Source organism: Rhinopithecus roxellana, chromosome 16 (assembly GCF_007565055.1).
Source record: "Rhinopithecus roxellana isolate Shanxi Qingling chromosome 16, ASM756505v1, whole genome shotgun sequence".
Taxonomy (NCBI): Eukaryota; Metazoa; Chordata; class Mammalia; order Primates; family Cercopithecidae; genus Rhinopithecus; species Rhinopithecus roxellana.
The window spans coordinates 57,420,555-57,431,755 of NC_044564.1; positions in this window are offsets into that span (position 1 = coordinate 57,420,555).

Below are 11,201 nucleotides of genomic sequence, written 5' to 3' on the forward strand. Positions count from 1 at the left end.
ATGGTATCAGGGACGTTGGTGGTGAATTTAAGTGCTAGGCATAACCCCGGGGCCAAGCAAATGGTGGGCAAGTATAGGAAATAGGAGTTTGGCTCAGGCAGAATGAGTGGGAACTGAGGGGAGCCACTCTAGTAAGCATGAGTTCAATGAGGATGTCAAAGCAGGTCCAAGTATGGCCTGACTATCATAAGGTGAAGAAAACGAAAACAATTGAAGACATAGTAAATGCCTGCTGAAGTTTTAACAGAAACACAAGTTTTTCCCTTGGGCCTTCAACTCATGGGAGAGTCTTTTAGAAACAGCACAAGTGTGCTCTTTGTTTCTTCTTGTTTCTTCCTCCATCTTGTTGTACAGAATGTGGATACTGAACGTGATCCATCTTGGACCATGAAGTCAAATCTCTACAGAATGGAGCAAGAAGATTGAGAGAACTTGATCTCTGCACCAAACCATGATGCACCATACTACCTTTAGATCTCTGATATGGACTTTGATTTGGGGGGAATAAATTTCTGTGCTACCTGAACCATTATTGTGTTGGTTGTTGATCACCTGCATCTGAACTTGATCGTAACTAATAAATACCACTTACCATAGGTGAGGCTTACCAGGAAGCAGACTGCAATGAAGATTGGTATGAGGAAGTATATTAGGGGGTGCCCTTGGAATCCACAATTGTGGAAGGGAAGGAGGCAGAATTGGACAGATGGAGAAGATGAGCTGTGATGTAATCACAACAAAGGCACCAGCTGACTACATGAAAAACTCTCATGCTGGCATGGTCATTGAGAGTTGTCCTGAGTAGGGGATAGGTAGCCCAGCCTTTATGTGCTCACGCTGACCAGTCATTCTGTGTTGGCTGCATCCAGGGAAGGGAGTGTGACTTTGGTTGAGGTAGATCTTTATATTCAAAGAACTTCCCAAAGAGGGATGACAGCTGAGGTCTTACAACAGGTTGGGGAACCTGTTCCTGGTAGTTGAACAGGATGGCATGGCACAGCCCCCAGTCTACCACTTGTCCTTATTTTAAGATGATGTATTTTTGAGTTATTGATGGTTTAAAAGTGGTACTCAATCAGTTTTAATGCTTTCAGTTGCAAGTAACAGAACATCCATCTTAAAGGAAAGGGGCAAGCTTGCAGGAAAGGATCTTTAAGTCATCTACATTTGGGTATAAATGACAGCCACAGAATATTTACCCTCTTTTGGAAGTAATTTTATCAGTAGACCAAAGCTTTTAGCTAAAAACATGAATTTCAAACAATAGGACAGTCATTTTATAGGAACAAAATAAATAATTTCAAAGAAACTATTACTTTCTCAAAGACTAGACTGCAATTGTGAGCCCCTGAAGTATCCACAGATCCTGAGGAGTGCCCAACTGTCTTAACAAGGAAACAGAGAGTCAAGAAGTTTAGTGAGGTCAACAAGAATCCTGCAGCATCTCATCTTCCAGATCTGCAGCAGCTTGTGTTGCAGTCCTACTAAGCTGAAGGCTTAACCATGTCTGCCAGTTAAGGGTATAGAACCCTGGTTACTATTTGTTTTCCTTCTTTCTTCCTGTAGTGGATATTCTCCTTCAGTGGCCACACAATGTCAAAGATTCTCCTTCATTTTAGTAATTTTCTACATTCTGTGTACTACCTTCTCAAGGTAGAAGCCAGAAAACTTATACATGCTCAGCTTCCTGTATAGAGTGCAATCATGTGACCTATATTCTATGAATCATATGTGTCCACATGAGACCCAGATTTCTTCAAGTGCAGTGTGACCAGATAGTCACAGACAGTGGGACTGATCTTCTGGTACTTTATCCTGAGCATTATAGATGTTTAATGACAATGACAGTGATATACCCCCAAAAGCACCCCCACTCCCACCTCATCCAAAGTGTGGTCTGGGCACTGGGTTTGGCTATGTGGCCTCAGAGTCTGGCCTCTGATGCTCCCAGAGAATCTGTGAGCTATCAGTTATTGCTTAACGAAACTCTCCACCTTATTTTTTTCTTAGGCTAGCTATAAAGGATTCTATTGTTTGCAGCTAACAATATACTCCTGAAAGGCAAATACAGTCAGTAAGGGCCCATATCAGCCAAATCCCACCTTACATGTAGTAATATATTCTGAATTTTTTTCACTTGTTAATATCCTGATTTCTGCTTTAAATCTATAGCCTTAACCTTGTATCACATGTCTTACGTTCACTTTCTCTTTCCTATAAGGAAATGGTGCTAACTGAATGACACGGGTGTCAGCAGAACATGCTGCAGCTTTACAACAATGCTTTGTAATATTATGAGATAGCTTTGTTCCTTTTCCTTTTTGTTTCTGATCTGTTTTTGTTTTTCAGGCAGATAAAATTGCTAAGGTAGTCTTCAAAGGCAAGGCATCAAAATGGTCCTTTTTTTTTTTTTTTTTTGAGACAAGTTCTTGCTCTGTCACCCAGGTTGGAGTGCAGTGATGTGATCATAGCATAATGCAGCCTCAGATTCCTGGGCTCAAGTGCTCCTCCCAGCTCAGCCTCCCAAGAACTAGGACTACAGGTGTGTGCCAATTTTTTAATTTTAATTTTTGTAGAATTAGGGAGTCTCGTTATGTTGTCCAGGCTCATATAAAATCTTGGCCACTAGAAATACCATTTATGGCCAAAACCACATACGAAGGACTTGACTGCCCTTTCCCTACATGGGTATTTCCCTGAACTGCTTTTTTTTTTTTTTTTTTTTTTTTTTTTAGACAGTCTCTGTTGCCCGGGCTGGAGTGCAGTGGCACAATCTCGGCTCACTGCAACCTCTGCCTCCTGGGCTGAAGCGATTCTCCTGCCTCAGCCTCCTGAGTACTGGGATTACAGGCCCGTGCCACCACACCCAGCTAAATTTTGTGTTTTTTTGCAGACACCGGGTTTCACCATGCTGCACAGGCTGGTCTTGAACTCCTGAGCTCAAGTGATCCACCTGCCTCTGCCTCCCAAAGTGCTAGGATTACAGGTGTGAGCAACCATGCCCGGCCCTGAACTGTTCTTAACCTTCACAATAGCGAGCAACAACCACTTCTGGCCTGACACCCAGTCCACAGGGAGACTCATGACTGTCTCCTCTCTTATTACTTAACAGAGATTGATTTTGAGATTGGGCAATGTTATGGGGATTGACTTATTGAAAGTATTTTCTGAAGTGTTCTTTTTTTGGAACTGTGTTAGAAGTGATAATGTGAACATTCTCCAATGATACATGCTTTTGCTGCTGCAATTATATAAGCGCAAAGAACTGTAGCGCTTGGATGTGCACAGGACCTACACTCTTTCTCTTTGTGCACGATACGTGGGAGCTCAGGCATGGAGATAAATATCAGAAAATCAAAGTTCTGACGGGATTTGAGAGGGCCAGGTTAATATATTTTTAGTTTTACTTTTGTTGAGATTAGGTTAAAAGTTCCATATTATCATCATCTTTGAAAGGTGCTATTTACGAGATTTTCAATGAAGAATTCGAATAGGATAATCCGTATTTAAGATCTGCAGTAGACTGAATTAAAGGCCTAAATTCTTCATCTTTTCCTGTATCCATGCCATTTGTCACCTAACTTTTCAGTTTCTCCCTCTAAAGCAGGGTTTCTTAATCTCAGCACTATTGACATTGGGGCTGGATAATTCTTTGTTGTGGGGAGCTGTTCTGGACATTGTAGGATGTTTAACTGCACCTGTGACTTCTGCCTAGTGGATGTCAGTATCATTACTCACCACCTGCGATTGTGACAACCAAAAATGCCTCTAGACATTGCCAATGTCCTCCCATGGGGGACAGAATCTCCTCTCGCTGGGAACCACCACTGTAAATGTGGGTAGCTCTCACACTGATTTCAGACTTAAGCAATGTAACTTTCTGTGTCAAATAAAAACTTGAAATATGTTTGTGTAGTGAAGCTTGCTCTCTTATGCCTCTTACATCACCATGAGTAGAAGTCTCCAGGGAAGTTGCTCCGTCTTCATTCTAGGCCCTAGAATGAAGCATTTGGGGCACAACCACCTTGGCTGATTCAAGAAGTGTGTATCGAAAGAAGTGTGATCCAAAGAAGTAGGACCACCCCAGCTACCAAGTCCTGAAGTAGAGTTGTTTCATCCAACCTCAGACATGTGAGAAATAGATGGACATTGTATGCCACTGAGATTTTGTGATTGGTTGTTATGCAGCAAAAGCTGACTGATACAGACCGCTCAGCCAAAGTAAAGTGCATCCAACTCTTAGTTATATTGTGTTGGATTTTTTTAGTTGTTTACTATATCTTGAGATTCTCCCTTACTCCTGTTTCCTTCCCTGATTGTAGCTAATCCTCTCTGTCAAGGATGCTTCTGCTTCAAACTAATCCTTCCAGCTCTCTTCTGAGAGATACCTGCAACGACTTGACCACTTACTTGATGTGAATTTAGGCAATGAAACTGGATTGTTTGTCCTGTTAGGATTGAGTTTTATAGGCATTCTTTATACATTCTGGATACAAATCCTTTGCCAGATATATAAATTGCAAATATTTTTCCCAATCTGTTGCATTTTTTCAGTTTAATAGTATCTTTTGATGAGCAAAAAATAAAAGTAATTTTGATGAATCTAATCTATCTTTTTTTTGTCTTTTCTGGTTAGAGCATTTTTTGTTCTAAGAAGGCTTTGCCTAGATTGCAAAGATATTCTCCTATCTTTTCTTCTTTATAGGTGTAGCTTTAGTGTTTAGCTTTTATAGATTAGCTTCATAGTCTTAGCTTTTGTATTAGGGCTATGAGCTACCTTGAATTAATTTTTGTGAATGGTGTGAGTTGTGGGTCAAGATTAATTTTCATTCATGTAAATACCCAGTTTTAGTAAATTTTGATATAATATCTTATGTTATTGAAAAAAGCAGGATGTAAAATATATACTGTAGGGTCAGAACCATTTTTAATCTTATTTAAAGAAATAGGAAATAAAAGCAATCAGATTAATAGACATTATCATTGGTAGGACGTAGGTGAGTTTTTTCTTCCTACTTTTCTGTATTTTCCAGTTTTCTATGCTAAAGTTACATTAACTTAATAATTTGGAGAAAAGCTCTAGTTTTCTTTTCTTTTCTTTTTTTTTTTGAGACAGAGTTTTGCTCTTGTCACCTAGGCCGGAATGCAATGGCACAATCTCAGCTCACTACAACCTCCACCTCCCGGGTTCAAGCAATTCTCCTGCCTCAGCCTCCTGAGTAGCTGGAATTACAGGTGTTCACCACTACGTATGGCTAATTTTTGTATTTGTAGTAGAGACGGGGTTTCACCATGTTGGTCAGGCTGGCCTTGAACTCTTAACCTCAGGTGATCCGCTCACCTCATCCTCCTAAAGTGCTGGGATTACAGGTGTGAGCCACTGTGCCTGGCCGGAATTGCAAGAACCTTTAAGGTGATCCCCCACAAACTGGAGTTAGGATTAAGGTGGTCCTCAGGCCTTTGTTCTGCCTACAATGTTCCTGAGAGTTGCTTTCTAGGTTTGACTGCTGCTCAAACATTCAAAATCTGAAATAGCCAAGAAAAAAAGAGGAAATCCATTCCAAAGCAGCTACTGTAACTGAAAGTTGAATGCATGCCAGGAAGCAGTATTATAATTTGATATAATTTGATATTTCAACCTTATTTATTCTGAATTCCTAAAGCTTTGTAGGTATCAAATGCATTATGAAAAAATATTGTTCACCTAGAAGCTTAGGGTGCCAAAGTGTATACCTTCTGCATTTCATTTAGCCTGTGGACAGGAGAAATATTACATAATTCTAAAACTAAGGCCATCTCTCTGCAACTTCTCCATAGCATTCTGTGTCCTTGTCCTTTACATGGTGGGCTGTGCTGTCCCTGTCACAATGCTTGTGCATTATTCTTCTCTTAACCAGACCTCCTTATTTACTCCTAAGTAGTTAACTCTTATCTTAATATACTGTCCGTAATCCCCATTCACTCCACCCAGACCTTTGCGCCTTCCTTTCCTCCTAGACTACATGGTTAATTACTTCTAGTAGATTTGTTCTCTTACCACAACTGCCTTTCCTCCTATAGTTTCCTTCTTGACAGTGCTAGCTTCCAGAAAATATTTTGCTGCACAGCCATGTAACATTGCCACCTGTCATATTACAACTGACACAGGAGTGCTGGGAAGGGAAGAGCATCGTTCCTTTAAATGATACGGAAGCGGAGAAGGGAAGTGCTGGGTAAGTAGGACGTGGTTCCTGGCTAGGGCTCCACCCCCAAGGACCTAGCAGAGGACAGGCACTTCTGCCTCGGAGCCCAAATGTTGCATTTCCCAAGACCCCTCTGTCCTGCCATGCCCATCCTGTGCCTATAAAAATCCGAGACCCTAGCAGGCACACACACACAAGTGGCTGGACATCATGAGGAACACATCGGCAGAAGACACAAACAGCTGGTTGTGGAGGGCACACTGCGGAAGAGCATGCTGACAGGCACCAGCAGGCCATCAACCGGCAGAAGATGCGAAGTTTGGCCAGAGCAGTTGGAGAAGGGTCCAGTGGCAGGACTCCAGGGAAAAACGATCTCCCTTCTGGCTCCCCGATCTGCTGAGAGCTACTTCCACTCAATAAAACCTCACACTCATTCTCCAAGCCCACATGTGATATGATTCTTCCAGTACACCAAGACAAAACCCCCTGGGATACAGAAATCCCTCTGTCTTTGTGATAAGGAAAGGGGTCTAATTGAGCTGGTTAACACAAGCCTCCTATAGATGGCAAACTAAGAGAGCACCCTGTAACACAGGCCCACTGTCTATAGACATTCACCCCTAGACACTGCCATGGGGTCGGAACCCCACAGCCTGCCCGTCTGTATGCTCCCCTAGAAGTCTGAGCAATGGGGCACTGAAGAAGCGAGCCACACCCCCATTGCATGCCCTGTGAGGGGGACAAGGGAACCTTTCCTGTTTCACAACCAGAAAACAAATGGGGTTGGAGGTAACATGGGAAGAATTAGTAAATAAAAATCAACAGAACTGCAATTCTATAGAGAATCTGACTAACCAGGATAGCATCAAATTTCAGAAATATGTAATCTGGGCAATGAGAATAAAGACATAACTTTAAAAATATAAGCAGAAAAAGTAGGATATCATATAAAGGTGGGTCATGTAGGGAAAATTTGGGAAAGACTGTAATGTCTGAGTGTCTTCAATGGAAAATTAGGCCTCATTTAGCATATAACCTCCAGATTATCTGATTCTGTGAGGTTTGTGCCTTTCATTATCTTTGTAAATTTAGACAATGACTGGCGATGCAAATTATTCTTTTTTTTTTTTTTTTTTGAGACGGAATCTGACTCTGTCACCCAGGCTGGAGTGCAGTGGCCGGATCTCAGCTCACTGCAAGCTCCGCCTCCCGGGTTTACGCCATTCTCCCGCCTCAGCCTCCCGAGTAGCTGGGACTACAGGCGCCTGCCACCTCGCCCGGCTAGATTTTTGTATTTTTTTAGTAGAGACGGGGGTTTCATCGTGTTAGCCAGGATGGTCTCGATCTCCCGACCTCATGATCCGCCCGTCTCGGCCTCCCAAAGTGCTGGGATTACAGGCTTGAGCCACCACGCTCGGCCAGCAAATTATTCTTGCTCCTGATGTGCAAATGAGTTCTTTCTAGTGGAATGACAATTGTTTTCCCTATCCCATCCCCTGTGGAATAAGCCAGTTTTACTTCATTTGTTAATTCATTTCAGTATTCTTAAGTGTCTCTATACATGTGTGTATGTATGGCTCTTTGAATTCTCCTTTGAACTGGTTGTCATGACTTACTGGTCCCTTGGTTAAGAGTAAAACAAGGCCGGGCACAGTGGCTCATGCCTCTAATCCCAGCACTTTGGGAGGCCAGGATCACTTGAGGCTAGGAGGTCAAGATCAGCCTGGGTGATATAGCAAGACTCCATCCCTAAAAAAAAAAAAATTTGCCTGGGGGCAGCAGCACTTACCTGTAGTCCTAGCCACTTGGAAGGCTGAGGCAGGAGGATTGCTTGAGCACGGGAGGTCGCAGCTGCAGTGAGCCTTGATTACGCCACTGCACTCCAACCTCAGCAACAGAGTCAGACCCTGTCTCCAAAAAAAAAAAAAAGAAAAGAAAAAAAAGAAAAACATCTTTAACAATAAAGACATTAGTTAAAAAATAAATTTAGGAACTGTGACAATAAGGTCTTCCATTCACAAATGGGCCTAGCAGAAATTATGGCAAAATGTGTTCCCACTCCAATTAGGTGCCAGAACCCTGATTTAGTGGAGAAATGCCATGTACTCTAGAACTCAGATTTGGGGGCATTATGTGTGATACCTGGCCACCCCACATTGCATTTAAGAGGTTTACCACCTGGTGGTATTCCCCAAAACTTGGGGCTTCTGTTGTCATACAAGGAACAGCTATGGTTATTTATAAACCTTGTCATTTTGTAGGTGAGTATTATGGCTGTTAGATTTGGCTGGCTGCTTCTTGTTTCAGCACAAAGCGGTGCAGCCCCCAGAGAGCTGCACCTGGAATGGAGTTGTGTCAGTACAGGGATTCACTAATTTTTTTCTGAGGTCCAATCCTGGATTGTGGTGCTATTCTCTTCCTCTGTTCCTATTCCTGTGTTTCAGAGTTCAGAATGTTCCTAAAAGAAATTTCAGAATGAAGCAGACTGAAATAAGAAAATTCATTATTTTTTCCAGTCTACCATGCTGCTGTAATCTAATTGACTTCCTGGTTATACTTTCCTTTCCTCCCTACTTCCCTCCTCCAGGTTCTCTTTGCTTCCCTTTCAGCTAACAGACTCATTAGGCACAACCTCTTTACATATACTTTCCTGCCTTCATTCTTTTACCTTTCTTCTCCTTACTCTTGATCAGCCTGAATAATTTCATCAAGCCATCAAACACCTCAACCGTCACATTTGCACTGCATAAAAGGGGAGTGTTCACCTCACCCAAATTCAAAGACATAGTCCTGAACTACTTCTTCCATCTTTTCTTTCGGAGGCAGTCTTACTCTGTCGCCCAGGCTGGTCTCAAGCCATTCTCCCACCCACCTCAGTCTCCCAAAGTGTTGGGATTCCAGGCATTAGCCACTGCGCCTGGCCTCCTCAATCTATTTTTTACTCCTACTGTTTTCTACTTTCTGATTCTTTTGGCTATTGACTTGACTGCCATATTGACCTGTACTTTGGACTGATGCTAGATATGATTTATTTTCAGCTTTATTAGTTTTTCTTAGCAATTATGATTTTCTGCTTTGCATGTATTGCCTTCAAACTGTCTTGAATAAACACTTTCTCAATTTATCTTAGTCCTAAAATCCTTCCCCTCCTGTCCTGCATCCAATGGCAAAGCTTCCTGCCAGCTCACCCAGGGCTTCATAAGAAAGTGATCATTTCCAGCTGGGCATGGTGGCTCACACCTGTAATCCTAGCACTTTGGGAGGCCAAGGCAGGAGGATCACGAGGTCAGGAGTTTGAGACCAGCCTGGGCAACATGGTGAAACCCCGTCTCTACTAAAATACCAAAAAAAAAAAAAAAAAAAAAAAAAAAAAAAAAATTAACCAGGCATGTGGCATGCACCTGTAGTCCCAGCTACTTGGGAGGCTGAGACAAGAGAATTGCTTGAACACAGGAGGCAGAGGTTGCCGTGAGCCGAGATTGTGCCACTGCACTCCAGTCTGGCAACAGAGCGAGACTCTGTCTCACACACACACACACAAAATTCATTTCCGTTCCATCTCAGAAGAGTCATCCAATCCAGTGCAGTCTATATAGTAGTTACTCAATAATGTGAATGTCAATGATGGCTGCTAGGAGTTTCCAAGTAGAAGAAGAGTGGCTCAAATTTTCTGTTATTTGCCTAAATTTCTACAGCCACATTCTGTTAATTTCATCCTAATGGCCCTCCTTCTGGAACCATAATCTACCCTTAGAAATATACACTCACCAATCAGGACAATGGTTTCCCAGCAATCCTAGTTATGGTTAAATTATTTTCAACCTATCCTTTTCCCAAAAATGCCACATTTCCTCTCAATTCCACCCACATAATATGACTCCTCAACTTACACAAAGTCATGTATTATTTCTATTTTTTTCTTCTCAGAAACATTAGTCATCTTTAAGACTTCCTCTTCCAAGTTTCCCGTCATATGCATAGTTGCCCAAACCTGAAGGCTTTGTTGTCATCTTCCAATCTTCTTTCTCTCCCACTTCACTTCTTCTTCTCTCAACCGAATCAATCCCACTTCATCCCCTCCTTTGTACTAAGACTCAGACTGTTTGAGTTCAGACACTCATTACTCCTTCCTGGTGTTAACACAGTGTCTTCATATCACTCTCTAGAGGTGAAGATAGCGTCCTAAAGATTATCTCTGTCCTTTCTTTGCTCTTGCTTTTTCAGTGATCTGTATTGCCTTCAGAGACATTTTTCTTTTCCTTTTTTTTTTTTTTTTTTTTTTGGCAGGGTGTGTTATAGCAGCAATAGGACAGAGACATTTTTCAAAGGATGTGCCAAGGAACAGTTACATCAGGGCTTGTTAATTATTATTTGTAAAAACAATTTATGGGCTCAAATAACTGGGGAATACTGAGTTAAACAAAGATGATATGGTTTCTCCACTTAAGACTTTCGGGCCAGGCATGGTGGTTCATGCTTGTAATCTCAGCCCTTTGGGAAGCTGAGGTGGGAAGATCACCTGAGGTCAGGAGTTTGAGACCAGCCTGACCAACATGGTGAAACCCCGTCTCTACTAAAAATACAAAATTTAGCCGGTCATGGTGGCAGACACCTGTAATCCAAGGAGGCTGAGGCAGGAGAATCGCTTGAACCTGGGAGGTAGAGGTTACAGTGAGCCAAGATTGTGCCACTGCATTTCAGCCCAGGTGACAGAATGAGACTCTGTCTCAAAAAATAAAAATTAAAAAAAAAAATACTTTCAAAGCCTGTAACATGTTACTCATTATGAATTGCTAAGGGAATATGGGCTCCAACCTATTATTCAAGTATTATCTCATTGTATATTCTGAACAAAATATAAATTCTATTCTACTTTCAGCCTCAGTGAGGAAAATCAAAAAAGCAGTTTGAAAGGTTAGTTTCCAGAATTTAAGATACAAGTATTCAATTGCAAAGGCTTTATATTCTAAAATTTCATTAGAACAGGAAATAAACGAGATATGTGGATGGGATTTCTTT